At 41.6% G+C, this 24,633-nt stretch overlaps 1 protein-coding gene and 1 non-coding gene across 2 annotated transcripts in view; both read left to right on the top strand.

Moving 5' to 3' along the window:
* LOC124776479 (platelet glycoprotein V-like) overlaps positions 1-24,633 on the top strand; it is a 127,729-nt gene that overhangs the window by 90,141 nt on the left and 12,955 nt on the right. The gene's annotated exons all lie outside the window — the stretch shown is intronic.
* On the top strand, positions 10,901-10,972 carry Trnac-gca. Its single transcript has one exon. It is a non-coding gene; the product is annotated as a tRNA-Cys (tRNA).

Here is a 24,633-nt window from a genome sequence, read left to right as displayed (position 1 = left end):
AGTTAAGGCACTGTTTTGTAGAACTTTATTCATATTCCCAGAATGAGATTTTCACTCTGCAGTACCGGGCGTGAGCCGTGCTTCGGTAGCTCAATTGGTAGAGCACTTGCCCGCGAAAGGCAAAGGTCTCGAGTTCGAGTCTCGGTTGGGCACACAGTTTTGTTCATAATTCTTTTCCTCTTTTTTTCCCCATGTCCTACAAAAATTTGTTTTTGTCGTAGTAGAGATCACTGTTGACATTTAAATTGCGTTCAAGATAATTTAATTCTGCTAGTTGCTAGAGGTTATGATCTTGGAGCTATCTTTTGGAACTGGGAATGTGTTCAATTTGTGTAGCATTTAACTTATTTCAAGTGTATACTTATAAACCACCTTTTGTGTTTAGTTTTTGCTTGCAAAGACGAATACATTTCTTGATCGTCCACTACGCGAAAAGACAGAGTACAGTTGTATGTGGGTAAAACACGGTTCTTTTAAATTTACTCCGCAACATTGGAATGTTTGCCTTGTGCTTTACCGATGGACATACTGTACGCTAATCTCACGAAAAATTGGAGATTTTTAAACCTGTGACTTTCCGGTTCTGTGCCGTTGCTCAGAAGTTTTTTTCGGGGGAACTTGCCGGGAACATTCAGCAAATTTAGGACTCCTGTTGGGAAGTTCCCTTCTTGGTTCATTATTGTACCAATCAAATTAAATATTTTTTCTTCCCCTAGTATGATATTCCGTATTCACTGATTTGTTTGCCGAACTACGTCACTTTTTGTTGCTAAAATTGTCCACACAGCCATTCTTTGTTTACGTAGATTCTCCCTATAAGACGATACACTTTTGCGATGGGTTGAGTTGTTCTTCTGTCTGTACTACGATGCATGACTGATTTGTTAAGACGATTTTGCCGGAGTGCAGATAAAGCGATATGTGCCGTTCCCAGATTGTATTCTGGAATATTCTAGAACATTCAAAAACGTTATTTAACACTACCACTTTCAAAAACATTCGTTCATAATGTTTACAGATTGAGTCTAGTCTTTGTATTGCTCATAGCAAATCTTTTCATTTCTTATAAAATAACCATGGCTAATGGCAGTAAAGCATGTATTCAGTATTAAGTCAGATTTAAAATTAATTATTTTTGCGGCTGTCGGACTCGAGTATTGGAGCCACACAGTAGGACACGCTTTCTTAGTGAAAAAACATGAGCAAGTGCGTAGTACGAACACGCGTTTTTCATGCTTTCCAAATGTTAAAGTCTCTACATCAAAAGATGGAAAATATAACTTTAAAATTATAACAGTACACATTAATATCACTTTGTTTTATTAGCGTTTTGCCATGTAACACACTTCCTAACAATTGTATTTATAGTTAACCTCATTATTCATGCTAAAGTATCCATTGCTACGTTGCGTTTCTATATTAGTCAAGCAGGTAATCACTGTCCACGGAAGCCTTTTCATATGTTTTCGAACAGCAATACGTTCCAGTAATGACATTACTAACCAACAACCACGATGCTGTTTCGACCGCAATTCTCATAGATAAATCCGCTCGCCTTTCCGCGAATAAACCCAATCACTGAAATACTTTTACTCTACGAATCCAACGCAATACTTTCAAACTTATAATCGTACCTTCTAGCATTTATACGTAACGCTGCGCGTAAGTACCCACAGCAACGACTCCCTTCTACGCGATCGACTTTATCGTCCCAACTGACAACCAACATCACATTGTTCTTGGGGTTCCTTTCCAGTTTTCCGCCGCACAGCGTCTTTTTTTCTGTGGCACCATGGCTACCAGATGATTTGTTTCATCATATCATGCAGCACTCTGCCTTGGTTTGAATTACCCGCAGGGCGTCCAGGACCTCTTGGTACTGCAGCATTGGAAGTCAGGTAACATTTCACAATGTAGCGCCAGAAGTGCAGCTGAGGCACATTTATACCAGTCCTTCTATGAAGAAGCCACCCATTATGTATAGAGATATCTATAAGCCTCCCATATTTTTGTGGTATTCTCCAATTACATTAGGTCCAGGTACAAGTATTCTTTTCTTCTCTTGTCTAGAGTAAAAAATGGCTCTGAGCACTGTGGGACTTAACATCTATTGTCATCAGTCCCCTATAACTTAGAACTACTTAAACCTAACTAATCTAAGGACATCACACAACACCCAGTCATCACGAGGCAGAGAAAATCACTGACCCCGCCGGGAATCGAACCCGGGAACCCGGGCGCGGGAAGCGAGAACGCTACTGCACGACCACGAGCTGCGGACTCTTGTCTAGAGTATCGGGAAACGGTGCTGACTGGACTGATACCATGGCTTCTGGAAGCAATTGTTACTGTAGAACTATCTAGCCATTTGGCAACGATTATTCCACTTTCCTTGCTGCTCTTGTAATCAAAATCTCCTCTCTTATTCCTTTTCGACATAGTGTTAGAAGGTACGAGATGACACTCTTTAGGCACACAATTTTCACGAATAGTCCCAGTTGCACCAAAACCTCGTTGCTTCACGTAGATCAACAATGTTTGTGATGTAAACAAGTTGACAAAATAAAACCTGTAGGGAAGGTGTTTGTTCTTTTCAGGAAGAAAATCGGTCATTTGAATCAACGGAGCAGCACATTTTCCAAATGCTTTCTCATATTTTCCATAGCTCTGAGGATCAGCTCCTTGGTATATTTGAAAGTCCACTATATAACCCATGGTTGTGTTTAGACACCGTGCTTTGTACCCAGATCTAATGGGCTTACCTTTCAGAAACTGTTTACATCCATGTCTGCCAAAATACTTCATCATGATCTCATCGTAAGACAAATCTTGCTCAGGCTGAAAGTGGAGAGCAAACGTTTTTCTTTGCATATTTATTAATAGACGAAGTTTTCACATTCTATCATTAGCATCTATTTTTGTGTTGTCACACGAGTGAATGAATCTCATAATTGTTTCAAACCTGTCCCTTCTCATCGTGCTGTGGACCATTTCATTTCTCGTGTCCACTCCAGAATCCCAGTAATATCTTCTGCTAGGTAAAGGATTATAGCCAGGAAGAATTAGAATTCCTAGAAAACCTTTTATCTCTTCATATGTTATTTTTGGATCTGAGCAGTTCTTGAACAAAGCATACTTCGTCGGTTCAGTGAGAAGAAATTCAATTACTTCGTCGTTCGAAAATAATTCGAAGCACTGAACTGGAGACAAGTTTCTGTATTTACTATAATCACTCTCAGGAAATACAGAACTAACACTACGCAGATATTTTTTTCCAATCTCTGGTTATAGTTTTTAAGATCTGTGACTTTTCCTGTTCATCTGGTTTACCATCAGGAGAGAAATTAATCTCATGTTCACTACCTAACCTGTTTTTACTTGATAAAACCACTTCTGCACCAGTCTGGAGTTGCCTTGGTCCAAGATTATCGACATTTCCTCTCCCATCTTCTTCCTCAGAATCTTCATCCGAATACACATTAGCTTCAGGAGGTTCAATTAATATATCTGTTGCAGCTTCTTCCTCCCCTTCAAGAATAGCCAGGAGCTCATGGAGAGATAGAACTCTAAAGAGAACGAATCGTTATTTTCACTGTTTTGCCTAGTGTGACATATACGTAACACAAAATTAAATCTGTATTTGGAGCCACAAAAATAAGAATTGCATTTTGCAGATAACCATTAACATAAATTTCAGTATTTTTAGCATTATAATCAACCATAATTTAAACAAACTGCATTATAATTTGCGATAAAAAATGATACTTACTTCTTATTCCAAGACATAATCTCACTCAGAAAAGTCTTCTGTACTTGAAGCACCAGTCACTGAACACTTAATGCTTGCAACTGACTGAAACCTACCTAAACATGAACAACAAAGCCTCCTTATCTGAAAGCCATACAACAATAGCCACTCCAAAGCAGGCATTGTTGCCAACGAGAGAAAACAATGACAGGTTGTTACGCTAGGCAGAAATGGGTTAATGGTGAAAGTGGAGTTATGAGGGACTATCCTTTTTACAAAAAATGGAAGTATAGTTACAAAATGTAGGAACAAGCAATGATAATAGAGTTTATTAATGACCAAAGTAGAATTCATAGAGGATGTTCTTATCAAACTTCGTGTGCCAAATTCCTTACAATCCTGAGAACTGAAAAAATTGCGATAGTGTCATTTAGACTTTACAGAACGTATACGTTTATTTGCACGAGAAAATATATACTTGAAAATACACCAAACAATATCTGGAATGCAGTAAATAACGCCTCTTTGTCCTTTATCCTTTGCATCTTGTTTTCTTGCTAAGTGTCAAATACATCAAAATTATTTTTCTCGTCAAATAAGTCTGTCCTTTTCACTGCTGAAATGATTTTTCATTGAAACATTACTTTCTTATTCATGCATAGTGTAGGGGTTCTTCTCTGTAACACCTAGATACCACTTGCGTTCTAGATATTTCGTCTCTCTTGTGGGAGGAGACTATTAGGAAAAATAGCAGGACCTTGTGTAACTTTTCATTGTGTCACGAAAACAAAGCAAACAATACAATAAAGATTAAGAAGACAGGTAAGCCGTTTCTGTAACAGGTGTGAGCTCGGCCAGTACAGGTTAACATCCGATCTTAGCAGACGTCGCCACAGTCACTTGTTTCTACGCATGCGCAGTGTATGGTTTACTCGAAAATTTACAACTCCACACTTAGCGCTATCTATAGATCACTGACATCATAGACACACACGCGTCGTGCTTGGTTGCTGATTTACACGCAAGCACGGAAAGTGCACGAGCCTCAAGTAGTCGATTTTGACCAAAAATTCGTTCGTGTGAAAATGTCCTAAAACTACGCGTGACCAGTTGCGCTTGGGCATTGTTGACGTTAAATAGCAAGACAATACCACCATCAGAGAAAAAGTGAGGTCATCTTAGAAAATTTCAGAACCCAGCGATTAGTAAGGAGTAAGACACCACTAAGTCATAACACCACAAATAGCATTACTCGTTACACACCCCATACCACGACGTCAGATGCTGAGCCAGTATGACGATGACGAATGCGGCATGGCAACGAGCGTTTTCCTCGGAGCCTCCGCAGGCGGATACGTCCATCGTAATTCCATACCCAGAACCAGGACTCGTCCGGAAAGGAGACGTGGTGCCTCTCCTACGTCCATTGCTGTCGCTGGGCGCACTATTGTTGTCGCGCCTCACTGCTGACTGGTTATGGAAAGTCGCAACAATGATGGCAGTACTGACAGTTGGTCTTACTTCAGACGCCGTTGCACACACTGTGTAGATACTTACTTGTCTTGATGCGCGCAAACAAGTGCCAGCTGGGTATAATTTAACTGACCGTGTTCGGTGTCATGCAGTGCAGGCTGCATACATCGCAGGACGTTGAAACATCGTAGGTATGTTCGTTAATCGGTATGCTCAGACAGTAGGCTGAAAAAATAATAGTTACATTTTCTGCTACCAGTGGACAATATGGCGCTGTAAGCAGCCAGAATGTGGTGTGCGTACAGGAAAAGGAGAGGAACAATCACACAAGAACAGTGGTTCTGGCACGTTTATCAGGATATAGTCACGTGTTACAAGACGCGTCCAATGTGGTCTCCCGATTCAGTAACATGCTGAAACTGTGACACGGCATGGTCGACAGTTTCTCGCAGAATATCCGTTGTAATCAGATCTGTATGTCATTGTATGGTAGCCTTCAGATCAGGAATAGTCTGGATAAGTCCGTGACAGACACAATCTTTCGGATATTCCCACAACCAAAAGTTACATGGATTTAGGTCAGGGGAGCCAGACATCTTGAAGTTGCCTCTAGATGATGCAGTCGAAATTGCCTAGAGATGACGCAGTCTTTATCGAAGACTTCTCGAAGCAAATCCTTCACCTGGAACGCGACATGTGGTGTCGCAGGATCGTGCATGAAAATAGTGTAGCGGACACAGTTGCGTTCTTGCAAAGCTGGAATCACGTGTTGCACAAGGTATGCCTCATAAGGTGCAGATGTCACTGGGTACCTAACAGGAATGTGAGATGTCATCTCTTTTGAGAAAAACGAACCGGGAATGAAGGAGCTTGTGAAACCACTCTACAATTACATAAGCAGAGTGCAGTGGACGCTCCTGCACATGTGGTGAACTAGAACGCCGTATATGAGAGTTCTGTGCATTCACGGCACCGCGCAGACTAAAATGTACCTCGACCGCCCAAACAATATTCCCCAGCCGCATTTCACCGATTTCCATGCGTGCCAAAATCTTAGGGCTTCATTTGATACACTTTCTAAATCTTGTAGGGATACTACTGTAAAATGCACCACGAAATGTTATTAATTGATGGCCAGGTGACAGCCAGTTCCCGTGATACAGCTTGAGCACTGGCTGTAAGGTAAGCTATAGCTACAGTCATGAGAATGGGCTGCCTCCCTCTCCCTGGCTGCACAACCTACTTCATTTGTTTTTTCAGATTTCTTGATCATATTCTTTGGCCCATTAATCGAGATGGGGTCTCTTCGAATTGTTTATGTCGGTGATGTTTCCGCAATGCCCGCAATTGCTGCTGTTCTGATGAAACAACTTTACCAGAAGTGTACGCTCCTTCTCTCAATAGCCATTGTGTTTCATACAGGAAACTTCAACCTCCTTAACCCTGTACACCAACAGTCACTTAAAAAATGAAATCAACACACGTCCCCAAGCGACAATCAGCATAGTGCCTTCAAAGCAGGAAACACTTCACCTTCTGACTCCTACCGCGCTGCATGTATACAGCCCACATCGCAGCACTCGGAACACCGTCGGTTTAATTATAACCAGCCAATACCGTTCCTGATTCGAGTTCAGACCTAGTGAACCAAATACCTGTTCTCTAGAGTGCTGGTGGACGAGGTAGTGTGATCTTGCGTGGATTCTATATTCGCATGACTGTCGTGAGACCCCGAAAACAAAGAACGATAAACGGCAGTCTCTATAGGTTGCGCTCCTGTTACTGTAAGATTTCTGTCAAATTCTGGTAGACGCTTCTGCTTCTTACACTGTGCATTAACACAACCTCCTCACAAACAACTAATATTCAAGGGATCCAGGCATTCTGGGCGTACTTCGCTGAGGAAATCTTCTCCAGTCATTAGCCGAGGCGTGCCGTCGCGCAGTCGCAACGTTTCAACGAGTTTTCTACTCGCCATCTTCGGGCGAAGGTCGTCGAGGTGTTGCGTCAACAAGATGCCCCGACTCGGCTGATAACCCGAAAAAAAATTCATCAACTAATATTCAGATGAGATTACGGAATGTGACAAAACCCCCGCTTAATCTTTCCTTATTTGTACATCACTTTCATTGTGCTGCAGAATTAACGCCTTCATTGTGTTGCAGGTTTAATGACCAGTGTGCTATTAAAAATTATTTTACTCTTTCGGGGTACTTAATTGTAATAGGCCAAACGGCAAAAGAATGGTGGATATTCAACCAACAACTTACAGTTCATCTATTTTTGCTGCAGCCTCAAGACTCCTTTCGTAATAATCTTACACTAGACGTCAAGCCGCTGTCCAGCTGGTGGCAGCAGTGTGAGAATGAAGATAAGGCCTGCGTCGCGATAACCTGAATATCGGCCGCTGATACAAGGTGCACTTGCACATGGCAGCAGTATATTCAAATTAGGGCTTCAAGCTTAATAGTCGCACGTCTGACGTGAAAAGTTGATATAGAGTGTTTAGATCTGTTTTTCTTGTGCAGAGTATAGGAATCCGTTTATTACACATGAAAACCACACATCGACGCTATTTTCTCTGCGATTCCTAACCTTTATGTGCCTCAGCAGCTGTCGGACTCGAGTATTGGAACTCAAGGAAACACCATTTGGGATTGTCGTTCGATGCGTCGTTGTCTATACAGTAAAATGAAACTTCATACAATTGTCTTATGCATTCGTACACGGAGTGTGCCGCGAGAATATATTTAAGAATCCCTGTAGCTTTGGTTCTTTCTGTAGACTGCTTTGCGGTGACTTTGGAGTCAGGATACATTGCGGCATTGAGTGTGACTGTATCGTCAAAAGAACTGAAGGATTGATGATGCCTGACAACTTTATGACCTGTTGCTAGATCTGTAGCAGCAACGACCAGTTCTTCCTGGGTACCTTCTTTAATTATAAATGTAGGAAAAAGCTTTGATATCGATGCAGCTTCGAATCTGTTTGTATGATTCTTCGTGGAAATGTGATGCCGCATATCTGCCTTAACCTCAGTGAGTTACTGATACGAAACAGCGACAAATCTCACACAACGCTTCCTGATACGTTAAGTCCCTTCTTGGCAAAAAACCACTGTTTTGTGTAATCATACCAAAAATGACACTTTCTGTTTCCATCATTCTGCATTTTCGTAAATTACGATAAGTTTATTAGGCGGTAAACAGTCGACAATTACACTTCAATCATCGAAGTACCGCCCTATATATCCGCAGTAAACACTAGAACATTACTGACTTGCACTCGTTCGTATAACGTTTAGAAAGAATCGTATTATTAGATCGCCATTCAAATGAGAACTGCCCGATTCTTCCGCGAGGTGCTGCTTAAATTGCTCCTGCCCCGTACCACTGGAAAAGTCTGGTATTTTTCCGAATGATAGCGCTCCTGCTCGATCGTCGATACTGGATACGCAACAGACAACGCCATCTGTTGACAAAATAACACTAACTGAGACTGCATTTACAAATTGTGCTAACCGGCTAACCCGCTAACTGTTGGCGTTACTGCAGTACTTGAGCCTAAGGTCTATAGAGAACAGGTCTGGTCATGCTACCATGATTCTTTGCGATCGCGGCCATGTTGGGTCTAGCCTATGACGCGACTGTAGCAGATTGTTTTTGAACTGGGTGTAGTATTTGTCGCTAGAAAGTGTGTTTATTTAGAAAAGGGTTACTGTGCTGCACGGAATTGTAGTCCAAGTTGCGTGAAGTAAGTAAATTAACGGTTACAAGAATTACAGCTTAAATATCGTATCGATTTTTTTTAAAGCTTCACTTTGAGGATTCACTGTTCAAGTAAGGAGAGCTGATGAAAGAAGACAGCCAAAATGGAATGCCATTCCAACGAAATTTGACGTCCCAAATCCACCCAAACTAGTTTCTTCTAAACATCCACAATCAGGTACAAACATTTATGAAAGCATACCGTTTTACTCAAACGAAATGAGCAATATTGATCTTACACATAGTCAGCATTTAATTTTTAAACTTAAATGTATAATTTCCGACACAAAAGATAGGCAAACTGTTTTCGGAACGGTAATTATTTCTGGAAGCAACCGCTCTGTTCTCGAGCGACATAACACTGTGTCGTCTGCTCTAGCCCTAATATGGCGGCTCCGTAAGGAACATTGGTGTCCGGACCTTCCCTGTAGAGACCTTGTTGAGCCAAGCTCGTAACAGTATTTTGCAAAATGGGGACAAAATTGGGTGTTACCGAGGTGTCGGAACAAGAAGGCCCATAATGATGACGATACCGATATATCGGTGCGGATGGCAAGCCTAGGGAAGGGATAGATGGGTCGCTTGACAGCAGCTCCCACCCCACACCCACCCCCTCCCTCCAGATGCGGAGTACTGAGTTTTTATTCATCACATAATTATCATAAGCTTGCAGAAGTGGTTTCCGTGACTCTGCAAAACTTCTCTTTTGGCCAGGTGTAGCACTGTGCAGCTGACTGTAGTGAGACAATGCGATGGTAGTTAACCATCTTCTCTTCAGATAATGTAACACCAGACATTCGATTATGGAGCACTCACTAACTGGCTTCATTTGCTAATGAGTCGCTCTGCTTTCCGTAACAGTGAGCACGCTGGTGCTCTACCAATCAAATGGGGGCGGTAAAAAAGCTGCTCTTGTGTGACGTCTCGACTTTCTTTATTCTTCGAGTGTTGTGTGAGGGTGGCTAAGAAGCGTTTCCGAACAGTAGAGGAATCAAATTCCCCGTCACAGTCGTCTTAACGTGAGCAACAGATAAGCACAACGCTTCCTAGAGCATTGTTTGTTTACGCAGAATGCCATTTTCGGTACCGTGTACACTCTCCGAAGCATTAAAATTTGTTGTCTACATTATTACTTTCGAGGAAGATTAGTCAAAGGCTCCTTATAACTGGTTATTTTTGTTTATAACCAACAGTGTTCTCAGTTCTGATTTCCTACTTCAGACATGTGAGATTCAGTACTAAATGATGTTAGCATATGAATAAAAATATCTTTTCTAAATATTTTGCAAGTGTATTACCTAGCTTATTAATCATTTTCTGGGAAACATGTCAAATACAGTCGTAAATTAATATAATTAACATTATAATCAGTAATCGTAGTAATTGCTTTCAAGGTCTATGACCTTCTACTCATTGATTTGCATTAAACTGAATTAGCGAAGTTCACACTCATTACTACAAATAAGCAAAACATTGGAAACGCAAACATCACTATAATATGCCAATCATTTTCATGCTGGCGCAGCGGCAAACTATAGTCACTCCGAGATTCAATACACGTATAGCATTTTCAAACTCCAGAGACAGTTAACGTCTACTTCATTTTAATATTCATAATGTGAAACGTGCTTGTTTCTACATTCGTCTTGCAAAGTTGACTGAAAAACGATTACTTCCGTAGATGAAAATAGTAATCTTACGCTTTTAAGACTACTGATACCATACCATCTCGATATAAGGTGGGACCAGACAGCAGTGATTTTGCGTATGCGTAGGTACTAAAAACGATCAAGACGCTTCCAAAACACTATCCGTATAGTTTCCGTACTACTGCAACATTCTGTGGCACTAAATTTAAACTGGTGCCGGTATAATTTGAGACTTATACATACTAAGCCACTTCATTGGATGTGGGGGTATAGCTCAGTGGTAGAGCATTCGACTGCAGATCGAGAGGTCCCCGGTTCAAACCCGGGTGCCCCCTTCATTTTTTTTTACCTTCTTCGTTCTGTCATATACAATGTTTTATGTACAACTTCAAAGACCGATCACAAAAAAAAGTCAGTTCCGCTTGGGACGCGACAGCGATCGGACGTGTCGGTACTTTCGCGTAGTTGTAGCGCCGCAAGCCGTGTTTATAATAATTCTTGCACTGTGATATTCTCAGTGCTTCTTCACTACCGTCGTACACAAGCTTCTTAATTCACTCACAGCGGTCCCGACCGCTCATATAGTGCAGTTATGGCTCCCAGTGTACCTCGTAAGAATACCCTGTGTTTTGCATTTGAGAAATCTACCAGGAATGTGCAACCGAGTTCTCTAGAAATCCATGACTGGATAGTAGATATTATTGGCATCACATCCGATCAGGTCCACACAGCATATTATGACATGGCGGAATACTGTTTCTTTGTGAAGTTTTTAGACCAGATACAACTGGAGAAAATTTTGGTGAATACTGTTGGGAAAGCAGAGTTCCGACATCGTGATCAGTCGGTGAGTACAGTTTCAATAACTAACGCTGACATTGAGTATAAACAAGTGCGAGTGTTCAATTTGCCACCTGAGATTGATAAGTCTTTTCTTAGAGATGTCCTCGCCAAATACGCTGACATCCGACAGATTAGAAACGAAAAATGGTCGAGCCGTCACAAACTCCAATGTTATAGTGGGGTTCGCTCAGTTGACATGGCCGTTAAAGTCAATATCCCATCCTACACAATGGTTTGTGGTTATAAGGCTCATGTCATTTACGAGGGGCAAGTAGGCACTTGTTTTATCTGTAACACGAGTGGCCATCTACGAGAGGATTGCCCACGGCGAGTTGTCGTACTTCGAAACAATCTGCAACAAAGACAGAGATTAACATTGGCTGATGTCCTAACTCAAAATCAGACGCCTTCTGTGACTGACTCCCAACCGAGTGCATCTGTGTCAGAGGACAACGATCTCGGTAACAGCAACTTCCCACCCTTGCCTCAAAAACCCGTGGCCGGTCACCCCTTAGCCACCGGTGTTGCATTATCTGTCGGTAACAAACAACGACGTACTAGTGATGGTGGTGGTTCCGGCGACCAGGTAGTAAAAAATCAAACCGATGACGCGGAGCCACGGGCCTCCACACAGGACACGCATGTGTCGGATGGCTCAGTTACGACCCGCCAAATTCCCATTCAACCACCCGACGCAGAATCTGTCAATACGAGTGCAGCCGAGTGTTTACAGCAATCCGTTCCGATGCCGCTTGCCGACTCGCCGCAGGTGTCCAACACACAACAGGCGGCAGTCAGTCAACTGCAACTCGTGAACACAGCGGATGAAGCACGCGGTGTAGAGCATAACATAAACAGCCGCCACCTCGAAACTGCTTCCAAACAACACGAGGACCTGGACAGCTGTATACAAACAGCCAGTGCGGCTCCAAACAAACACAGTGAGCCTACTGAAGCCGCGTCTTCGGACTTGCCGTCACCCGTTCCGAAGCAAGGACTTTCACATACTGCTTACAGCCATGACTCTCCGACTCCGCCGTCTTCAATGAGACTTCGGACGACTTTGCGACTTAAACCAAAGGACGCCGTGGCTGGAAGTAACTCAAAAAGTAAAGTCAGCGCAAAAACTGGTACAAAACCTGCGGATGTAGGTTCGAAGTCCGACGGTGAGATGGACTGGGCTTCCTACGCTTCCCATCACCCACAAGTCTCGGACGATCATGAGTCAAGCTTATAAGTTTTTGTCCCTGAACATTAATAGAGTTAGGACAGATTTAAAATTAGCAATGCTACGGCAGTTTATCTATGAGTCCGAAGCTGATATAGTTCTGTTACAGGAAGTGTCTATCTTAAGTTTTCAAGTATCAGGATTTGCAACAATTGTAAACACCGTGGCGGACGGGGGTACAGGTACGGCCATTCTATCACGAGACGGAATCCCAGTGAGCAATATCGAAATGTTGGACTCCGGTAGAGGCATAGCTTGCCTAATTTTTGACGTCACCCTCGTCAATATCTATGCTCTATCTGGAACGACCTTAAAATCAGAAAGAGCTAGCTTTTTTAAACAAGACATCATATACTTGCTACGCCGCAACCCAACCCAGTTGATAATTAGTGGTGATTTCAACAGTGTGATCCACAGGAAAGACCAGTCGCCAAACTTTAATTACTGTAGGGAACTACATGATCTGGTGCGTCACCTGCAGCTGAAGGATGCGTGGGAACTAAAATTTCCTACCCTGGTAAAGTACACGTACCTGACCACCACCGCATGTAGCCGTCTAGACCGTTTGTACATCTCTGATAACATTTGCTAACATGTTCTGGACGCCGATGTCATTCCGGCTAGCTTCTCCGACCACTGCGCCCTCTGTGTCATGATAAATCTGGCCAAACAGCATACTAAATGGCATAGGATTCCGTGGAGCCTAAATGTTTCTATTCTCGCCGATGCCTTGCTACAAGATGTCATCTCCACGACATGGGCGGATTGTCTCAAGCAATGCTGCAGATATCCGAGCATGATAGCCTGGTGGAATGCTGTGGTCAAACGGAAACTGCGATTATCCTTAAGAAACTACAGTTGGCAACGGGCGCAAGATGTCAAACGCACGATTGATTTTTACCAGACAGTTCTGCGAGAGTTGTATGCAACTACGACACCAACCAACACACAGCTGACGACCATCAAACAAATAAAGGCGAAGCTTATAGGCATAAAGCGAACGCAGCTTGAAGGACTGCAGATCAGATCTAAAGCAAAATCGCTTCAAGAGGACGAACTTACATCGCTGTATCACCTCATAAAACATCGTGCCCATTGCAAGCGAGCTTTTATCGGGGAGCTGGACACTGATGATGGACTCCGTTTGACCCGACAGAGTGATACTCTTACTGCAGTATATCGGTACTTCACGGATCTGTACTCGCAATGCGATACATATGGTGATGACGGCGGCGATTTCTGCGTGCTCTGCCCACCGTAGTCACGCCTGCGGACAACTCGGCGGTCGTACACGATTTTGCTCCAGACGAAGTCCTTGAACTGATTTCTGGCTCGCCATCGAATAAATCCCCTGGCCCTGATGGTTTGTCACGGGAATTTTATGTGCGCTTCTGGCCCATAATCGGACACGCTCTTACAGATGTTCTCAATGAAGTGATGCGAGGGAGTGATGTGCCGGCCGAAATGAAGGAAGGCCGAATTGTATTGATATCAAAAAGCAAACACCGAAAAACGTTAGATAACTTCCAACCTATTACTTTACTCAATTTTGATTACAAAACCTTCGCCAGAGCACTCAACAGCAGATTGTCTCCGTTAATGAAGCAAGTGATTCACAACCATCAATCATGCATCCCTGGTCGTGCTATTATGACGCCCCTTTCGGAATATAGAGATGTAATAGCCATAGCGTCAGTCACTAACGTGAATCTCGCATTGCTGTTTATCGACTTTTGCAAGGCTTTTGATCGCGTCCACCACGAGTACCTCCTACAGCTACTGCAGCGATGTGGTTTTGAGCAACGGGTTATAAATGTCGTGCAACATTTCGTCACGGGCATTACAACCAGAATCAGCGTAAATGGACAGCTTACTCAACCCATCGAGGTCCAAAGAGGAGTGCCGCAGGGGAGCCCTCTCTCCATGATGTTATTTGTTTTATCGCTCGAGCCGCTCTTACGCTCTATTCATGACAAACTAGCAGGCCTTTCCATCGCCGGGACGTCCTTCGTGGTTCGTCCTTACGCCGACGACGTCGGAGTGTTATTGCGCAACGACGAAGACGTATCAACCCTCAAGACCGCGGTAGACGAGTACTATCGTGCTTCCGGTGCTAAAATCAACGCCGGTAAATGCACCTTTGTCAACATTCGAGGATTCGACGCAGTTATTATACCTTGGGCGAAGCGTGTCGAAACCCACACCACTCTGGGGATGATTATCGACAAATACCCGCTAAAAATGAATGCAAAAAATTGGAAGCAGGTCACCAATAAAATGCAAGGTGCCATCTATGAAAACAATTGGCGGTCCGTTAACATCCTCCAACGCATACGACTCCTCAGCAGTTATATATTCAGTAAAGCGTATTATATGGCCCAACTATTTCCAGTCCCCAAGATGCGGGCCAAACACGTGATGAAACTCTCTAATAGATTTATCTGGCAAGGGCATCTATTCAAAGTGATATACACCACGCTGACGTCTTCCAGACAGGCCGGCGGACTAAACATGCCTGACATTAACCGAAAGTGTACTGCGTTATATATTAAACGAATAACCCATTTGTTGGACAAGGAACCTCTCAACGTAACCAGTTGGCTCTTCCGAACCTTACAACCCACCGATGTGCATCCACCCATTGATGTAGGTAAAATACATTACAAACTACGACATGTCAAGCAGTTTTTTCTTGAAGTAAGCTATATTGATGGACATTATTTCATGCAGGATTTACCGACGACGCACCTGTTATTAAAAAGATGGACATCTCCAATAGCCCGGAATCCCATTGAACTTAAATACCCGAGTGTTCATTGGAAGGCAGTTTGGGACAACATAGGTTTAACTGTCCACCCTGCTGAAGTGGCGTCCACATGGTATAAAGTGGTAAACGATGTTATACCCACAAATGAAAGGTTGCATAGAATCGGTTTAAGTGACAGTGATAAATGCGTCCGCTGTGGTCTGGTCGACACCTTACGCCATCGCTTCACTTGTGGCGGTCATCTCATTAACTGGAAATGGGTGCAGCAGAGGCCGGGCCTGATTACCCGCAGCAGCCCAGCCAGCCACTGCACCGACATCCTGCTCTGGCCGGACACTAAACATTTTCCCGCTACCAAGAACAACACCGTGATGTGGATGTTAGGACAGTTTGTGACATATATCATCATCCACAATAGTGAAGATAATCTCATTAGTTTCGAGGCTTACATGAGAACGGCACGCTGGAAGATGAAACGTTACCCAAATTTCAGGAAGATGTTTGCTAACATGTTAGACATAATTTTTCAAAAACAAGGCGTAGAGTAATTCTCGATGCCGGTAAGGACACAAACCACATGCAAGACTATGTAGCGAACAAAATACACAACGAATAAGGGGTTATACCAGTTCCAAGGACTACTCCCGACTTCTCAATGGTGTTATTAACTGCATTATGACGTTTTCATTAATTTATGTTCCTGTGCATCTTTTGCTATCCGTTCGTGTGCTCCAAATGACTTTGAGTTTGGAAGGTTATGAATCAAATGACAGAACTGTCATTCCAGTTAAGACAATCAAATATATATATGTTTGCCTTTCGGTTCTATGTCTCTGTCTGGTCTGAAGAGGCTATTGTCAGTTTACTATTTATGTTCTATTTTGTAAGCTTACAAATGGCACTATATTGAAATGTGTTCTTCAGTCTATTGTAGGATACAATTCGTGTTGAATCAGAAAAAAAGAGAAAAAAAAGTGGTAGAGCATTCGACTGCAGATCGACGAGAGGTCCTCGGTTCAAACCCGGTGCCCCCTTCATTTTTTTACCTTCTTCGTTCTGTCATACACAATGTATTATGTACAACTTCAAAAACTGATCACAAAATTACGCATTATACTTTATTAGTGTAGTCGCAGTGCTACGATGACTTTTCTACACTGTTTTTGAAGTTCCGTTTTAATTATTACAAGCTTGTAATTACTAATTTTGTACGCTGTTTCTGAAGTTGGCTTTCAGTAATTACATGCTTGTAATTACTACAAAAGAAAATACTCCGTTGGTCAATACTCAATTTTCTTGTAACACTGGCGAATTCACTTTGTAATACGACACGAATGAACGCTTAAAAGAAGTAGCAGCTGGATTTTACGAGATTTTTCTGTCAGATTTCGAAGTTTGTCATTTATTTCTTCGTTCTGCGTGTGTTTATTGCAATGAAAAATAATTCGGATGCAAGGACTAGGAGGCACAGTGCGCAGTCACTGGCTACCAATGTACATAGTTAACGTCATCAGCTTTACATAGCGACGTACATGCCATCTTTTTTAAAAACACGAAAATTCCAATGAAATTAATAATTGCACTAACATTGTTATTTGTATTGGGATTGTTTATAGTAGGAATCGTATATTTCCATCCCTTTGATCTCTATTCCACTTTTACAGGACAAATAATTACTAAAAATTTATTGACTGGACATATAAGAATAAAATCGAAGACAGTATTAATATCATAATATAATCATGCATTCCACCGATTAGAAATTTTTTATTTCGTGTTGTCTTGAAATTTGGAGAGTAGCTGTAAGTTTTGATTAATGCTACGACTGAATCATTATTTATCTGTTCGTCGTAAAAAAACTAACAGACAACACTACGATCCAAAACAGCCGCTTCATTCGTATACTATAAATAGATACGCTTTAGGCATCTGCGTGAAAAAAAATTTCGAATTATGCGACTGAACAAACCCTCGAACTTTCTACGTCTGTAATCCAATAAAGTATACGCTGCTCTCTCTGCAAATGTGACATTCTTCCAGCAAAGGGCATTGCTTATGTCTACGAAATTAGTCCGTTAACATTAAATCAACCGTTGCAAAACCTATACTATTCCTTCAGACTAATCCCGTCCGTGGTTCATAGTTCATATCCCAGTTTCCGGTTGCCTACCAGACACCTTCCAGGGGTAACAAAAATTTTACTTTCACTATTTCATTTAATTACTGACGAAATTTGAAAATTTAATATACTGTCATAATATACTCATCAAGAGTAAAGATCTTACATAACAAGATAATTATTACTGTTAGAAACAGTGTATATCTCTTGAAGCGGCTTAGCTCACGACGCGCAAGATATCCAGTATATATTTATCCAGTATTTGAGAGCGAGAGCACGAAAAAACTTTACATGTAATTTCAAATAGTTCCGAAACGTTTTATCGCTAACACCCCTCACAGAATGATGAAAGGAAAAATGTTTACCGCTTACTCCATTTTTTCTGTAAGATTTCAGAATCAGGCATGATGTTTTAATTTATTACTTCTTCACTACTAATTACTTACGCAACGCATCTGGCAGGCAGTATCCACATATATCACCGAATGTCCCTCCAAAATTGTGTCATTGTACTACCACACACAGTTCAGGAGAAATTATGTCATAAACACTGAGATGTGCGAAACCAACAGCGCATATTAGCCAGATTATAATCTTCCAGTGCTTCATAATGACAACATTTAGTGACTTCCAAAAAATTTTGAACTTCATTTCCAACCTTTTCCGAACATTTTCTCGGTTGTCTGCTTAACGTCAAATATTTAACACATTAGCTCATTTGTAAAGAAATCTGACGTTTGAAGCCGTTTTATACGCGGACTTCGATTCTTTAAAGAAACGGTGTGGGGATTACAGATAATACACTGGAGAGAAGTTCCAACAATGAAAAGGATCATCATCGTATCGAAAGCATATAACCAGCCGTAGAGCTAAAGAAACACGTAGAGATGCCTGCAAAATTCTATACGATCATAAGCGTCGGCAAGTAAGGACTAGAGGGTGACCCCCCCCCCTCCTTCTTCCGCCCCCCCCCCCCCCCTCCTGAAATCTGAGTACAGAGTTTTTTTTTATCACATTTTATCAGACAACAAATATTGTGGGGATAAACATCAGTTCCATGGATATTCCATGAACTCTTATGGATCTGGATAAATCATTTATATCAGAAATAGCCGTTTCGTAGTTTCACCTCCCGCTGGATAAATTTCTGCGGACGCACTTGCATATGTCAAAAAGAAGGGGAACTAATAAACGTCTTCTTCTAAACCATAACACTCGTTGACTGAGATAAGCAACTGAAAATTTGTATGTGCAGTAAGATGTACGTTTTGCTTTTTAAGAGACTAAAAATTAAAGTACCGGTTTATAGATTCCGCTACGGAAGACGTAGCTTCGTCGTAAGCAGGACTCAAGTTATAAAATGAAGAACAGCTACACTTTAGCAATAAATCGTACCGTATTCGATCCTGCCACAAAAGAAGCAAGCGACAAAAGACAATGAAACGAACTCTGCGGCAATGTAGGATGACTGGAACAGTTTTATAAAAATATTTTGCATACAGTTAATGAAAAATCTGGCGTTGGAATCGAGTCCGCTTCATCAGTTTATTCAGACTCAGAGAAACGTGGGCGAGGTGTTACAGATATTTCAAGGAGATGTACGGTGTAATAATGCATGTAGGCATCACAAATTATTCTTGGAAAAGGGTATCATAAACATGCACATTAATCATACTGTATACCCAAGACGTCCCAGGTGGAATGAGAGATGTGTTAGTGTATAACATTACTGGCGATACGACTAAGTTACTCGTGTTATCTACTTTAGGGTTATACCGAACGACTGTCGTAGTTTAACTGTTTTAACGTAAACTTTGCCAAACTGATGTTGAGCTCTTATTCGAATACAAACGAAGAAGATTTTACAATTTCTTGTTTCACTTCAGATTACGTGACCGAGCAAATTCCGACAATTCTAAAAATGACTGGCGCAGTTAATTTAAAATAGGCGCTTCTTTATCTAACCTACGTTGTAGTAAATCGTCGCTAAAGACCTTGATGTTAAGGGGACGTTCAGCTGTAAGTCCCCTTCTTTCCGTAAATCGATTTCAGAAGTTTAGCTTTCCTGGCACAAGAACTGAATGCTGGTGACCAGTTTCGGGGTAACTGCTCTAGATACATCAAACACACTTGCATCTGCATTACATCCTTAGCTATATTCCGCGAATCGCTGGGAAATGCATGGTCGAGGGTGCATTTCTACTCCTTCCATTCGCGCATGGAGCAAGGCAAGAATGCACATAGGCATTGTACGAACTGGTTTTTGGCTAATTTTATCTGCGCGATCTCTGTGATGACCACGTAGGGGACTGTGGAGTATTCGTGTTTCTTGCCCTGAAAGACGGTTTTCAAGTTTTCTAAGCAGCTTCTAATGCGGAGTGTACGGTGTCTTTCTTATTGTCACCGGTGTTCCTGTTGAGGTCCCCGTAGAGATGAAGCAATTAGACAAACTTTTCGTGTTTTTCAAATAATTTGGCAGTGTGCTATGTTGTTTGTCAATGAATGACTTTGTTTGACATGTTTCAGAGAAATTTTAGTTGGTGACTGATTTGACAAATAAGTTTGACCGTGTACGATTGCGTTTGTCAAAAGAAAAGTCAGTTGTCTGCCTGACTTTGAGACCGTACGAATGTTCTGTCTCGCCGCGAATTTTGATCTAAATTAAATTTTTGTTGCAGTTTATCCCTTCGTAAAATTAGTTTCCACGATTGTGGAAACTAAAACGATTATAAGGACAAATACAAGAAAGTCGCTGACCAGTACCAAAATGGTAGAGGTGTCCCATCTAAGTATTACACAGGAAGACGTAAAAAGAAAAAAAAATCAAAAGTCTACCCACGATATACAAGCGGAAGTGTAACAAACTCGTATCTCTTAATACTTAATTTATTGCTTCACATGTTTCCATAATATTGTTACTCAGTGTTCTAAATCTGTTCCAGTTGCCAAATATCTGAAAGTTATTCGTTAGGGTACTCCAGTAATTACCTTTACATCTGTCCTAGAGGAACGTAGAAACCGACCTCGGGAATGAAGTTTGGGTTCCAGAGAAATGTATGTACACGTGAGGCAATATTGACCCTAGACGTTTCTTAGAAGATAGGTTGAAGAAAGGCAAACCTATATTTGTAGCATTTGCAGACTTAGACAAACTTTTGACAATGCAGACTGGAATACACTCTTTGAAATTCTGAATGTATCGGGGGTAAAATACAGGGAGAGAAAGGTTATTTACAACTCACACGGAAACTAGGTGGCAGTTACAAGAGTCGAAAGGGCGTGAAAGGGAAGCATTGGCTGAGAAGTGAGTGAGACGGGGTTGTAGCCTATCTCCAATGTTATTCAGTCTGTTTGTTCATTGAGCGAGCTGTAAAGAAAACGAAAGAAAGAACTGGACAGGGAATTAGTGTTCAGTGAACTGTGAGGTTTTTTGATGACATCGTAATTCTGTCAGAGACAGCAATGGGCTTCGAAGAGCAGTTGAAAGGAATGGACTGTATCTTGAAAGGAGAACATAACATGAACAACAACAAAAGCAAAACAAGGATAATGGAATATAGTCGAATTAAATTAAGTGATTTTGAGGGTTTGGCTTCGGGGAAGTACAGAAAGCGCTTCAGGCTGAGGGGTACAGGATAAACACAGGACAGGGGTAGACATAGCAATATTCTGTACTGTAAACTGTAGCTGTTAGGAAAGAACCAGAGCGCCAGGCAGTAAAAGAAAGCACTGACGTTCAAACCGTTATAGGTACCGAAGACTGGCTGAAGTCGGAGGTAAGTTCAGCGGGAAATTTTACAAAGGCTGGTGGCCGTTTGTTTGTTGTTGTCAGAAGTATTTTAGCATGTAGCGAAATTGAAGTATATAGTTCATCTGAATTAGTATGAGTAGAGGTTATACTTGACAACCGGAATAGATCAATAATTCGTTCATTTTACCGCCCTCTCCCCCCTCCCCCCCTCCCCCCTCCCCCGCCCAAGACTAAGATGATTCAGTGGCTGAACAGTTGAAAGAAAATTTAAGTCTCATTTCAAATAGATACCCCACCCATACAATTATAGTAGTTGGTGGTGACTTCAGTTTACCTTCGCTATGTTGCTGAAAATACATGCTCAAAGACAGTGGTAGGCATAAAACATCGTCAGACGTTGTACTAAATGCTTTCTTCGAAAATTATTTTGAGCAATTAGTTCATAAGCACATTCGGAGTATAAACGGTTGCGAAACATGCTTGACCTCTGAGCGAAAAATCATCCTGAGCAAGTAGGGAGCATCATGACGGATGTAGGGATTAGTGAGCACACGGTCGTTGTAACAAGACTGACCACTGAAAAATCCAAATCCGCCAAACATAACCGCAAAATATATCTGTTTAGCAAAGCAGATAAAAATTCGGTTGATGGCTTTGTAAGAGAAAATCTTTACTCCTTTCAGACCACGTAGGTGTAGACCAGATATGGGTTAAACACAAAGAAATACCATCGAAGGGCGATTATGATATTTATACCGAATAAATTAACAAAGAATTGCACTCATCCCCACGATACAGAAAATAGTGCAAAAACAACGAAGAAAGCACGGCCAATTTAAACTAACGCAAAAACCGCAAAATTGGCGACGTATTACTGAACCTCGAAACTTGTCTGGACTTCAATGTGAGATGATATTAGTAGATGCCACAACGATACCATGGCTCGAAATCTGGTAGAAAATCCAAAGAGACTCTGGTCATATATAAAGTGCACCAGCGGCAAGACACAATCAACACCTTCACTGTGCAGTAGCAACGGTAATGTTACCGATGAAGCGTTACTTAAGCAGAGTCACTAAATATAGTTTTCTGGAATTCTTTCACCAAGGAAGACGAGGTAAATATTCCAGGATTCGAATCAAGAACAACAACCAATATGAGTGACTTAGAAGTAGATGTCTTCGGTGTAGTGAAGCTGCTTAAATCACAGGCAAGCCTTCCGGTCCAGATAGCATACCAGTCAGGTTCTTTTCAGAATATTCTGATACAATAGCCCCATACTTAGCAATCCTATACAACCAGTGCCACATCGAAAGATCTGTAAGTAAAGACTGGAAGGTTCTACAGGTCACACCAATACTCCAGAATGGAGATAGGAATTTCAGACCCATATCACTGACGTCGATTTATAGACTAATTTTGGAACGTATACTGTAGTCGATCATTGTGAATTACCTCGAAGGAAATGGTCTATTGACACATAGCACGGATTCAGAAAATATCGTTCTTGTGAAACACAACTAGCTCTTTATATGCGCGAAGTAATGAGTGCTATCGGCAGCGATCACAATTTGATTCCATATTTCTGTTTCCCTGAGATTTTTGACACCGCTCCCCACAAGAGACTTCTAATCACAGTCATCGAGAAAACAGAAGTGATATCTGGCGTTCCCCAAGAAAGTGTTATAGAACCTCTGCCGTTCCTAATCTACATAAACGATTTAGGACACAATCTGAGCAGCCCTCTTAGATTTTTTTGCAGATTCTGCTACCATTTACCGTGTAGTAGAGCCTTTAGAATACCGAAACTAAATGCAAAATGACTTAGACACTATATCTGTATGGTGCGAAAAGTGGTAATCGACTGTGGATAAGGTAAAGCGTGACGTCATCCATATGAGTGCGTAAGGAAATCCGTTAAATTTCGGCTACACGGTATATCATACAAATTTAAAGGCTGTCAGTTCAACGAAATATCTAGGAATTACAATCCAACTTAAGTTGGAACGATCACATGAATAATGAATGTTGTTGGGAAGGCAAACTAAAGGCTGCGTTTTATTGGTAGAACACAAGTTGCAACAGGTCCTCTAAAGAGACTGTCTTCACTGCGCTTTTCCGTCCTCTGCTGTGCGGTATGGGATCCTTACCAGATAGATTTGATGGAGGAGGTCAAAAAAATTCCAAGAAAGGCAGCTCGTTTTGTATCATCACGAAATAGGGGAGAAAGTGTCAGAGATATGGTAAGGTAGTTGGGGAGGCTATCATTGAAACAAGGTTGTTTTTGGTAGCGATAAGATTTTTTCATAAAATTTCGATCACCAGCTTTGTCCTCTGAACGTGAAAATATTTTATTGTCGCCAATCTACAGGCGAAAGCATCGACGTAGTAAAATAAGAGGAGTCAGAGCTCGTAAGGAGTGATTTAAGTGCACATTTTTCCCACCCTGCTAGAGTGTGGAACGGTAGAGAAATGTTCTGAACATGGTTCGGAGGACATTCTGCCCGGCATTTTAAGGGTGAATCACAGATAAGTCACGTAGATATAGATCAGGAAATGAAACACTAAAGGTATTAGATGAGTTTTGTTTTGGGTAGCAAAATAAATGATCAAGACTGCTGTAGAGAAGATATAAAATGTCGTTTGGCTGGGGCAAGCAAAACGTTTCTGAAAAAGAGAAATTTGTTAACATCGAATATTAATTTAAGTGTTAGGAAGTCTTTCCTGAAAGTATTTGTCTGGAGTGTCATTTTGTGTGGAAATGATGATAAGCATTTCAGACTAGAAAAGAACAGAAGCTGTGTTGAATTTTATGGGGAAATTTTCGTTCTCCGAAACATTTGTGAGCATACAACATGCTCGATAATTCTAGAATGGATGAACATCCACGACAGAGGCCTATAATTGTATCTCTCTAACCACCTTTCTTGGAAACGGGAATGATTTACACTTTTCTTCCAGTCACTTGGTAACCTTCGGGGCCCCAGCGATTTACGATGATCTTCTGTTTTGACATAATCTCTGTAGAATCTCATCGATATTTTGTGGGTCCAGATGTCTTTCCATTGTTGAATCAATTTAATTGTATTTATATTCCACGATCACTTAGGTCAATATTTGCCACAATGCCATCAGTACGTCTATCCTGCTAACAATAGACGCACATGAACAGGTAGATACCGTGCTCCTTCTTTCTTTTAAGGTCTTCAATCTTTGGAACTGTTCGATGCGGCTCGCCCCGAATTCCTGTCTTGTCTCAACCTCTTCACTCAGATTAGCACTTGCCTC

This window comes from Schistocerca piceifrons, chromosome 2, assembly GCF_021461385.2.
Source record: "Schistocerca piceifrons isolate TAMUIC-IGC-003096 chromosome 2, iqSchPice1.1, whole genome shotgun sequence".
NCBI classification, from domain to species: Eukaryota; Metazoa; Arthropoda; class Insecta; order Orthoptera; family Acrididae; genus Schistocerca; species Schistocerca piceifrons.
The sequence above is the reverse complement of the archived record's forward strand: the minus strand, read 5'-3'. Positions and strand labels throughout refer to the sequence as shown.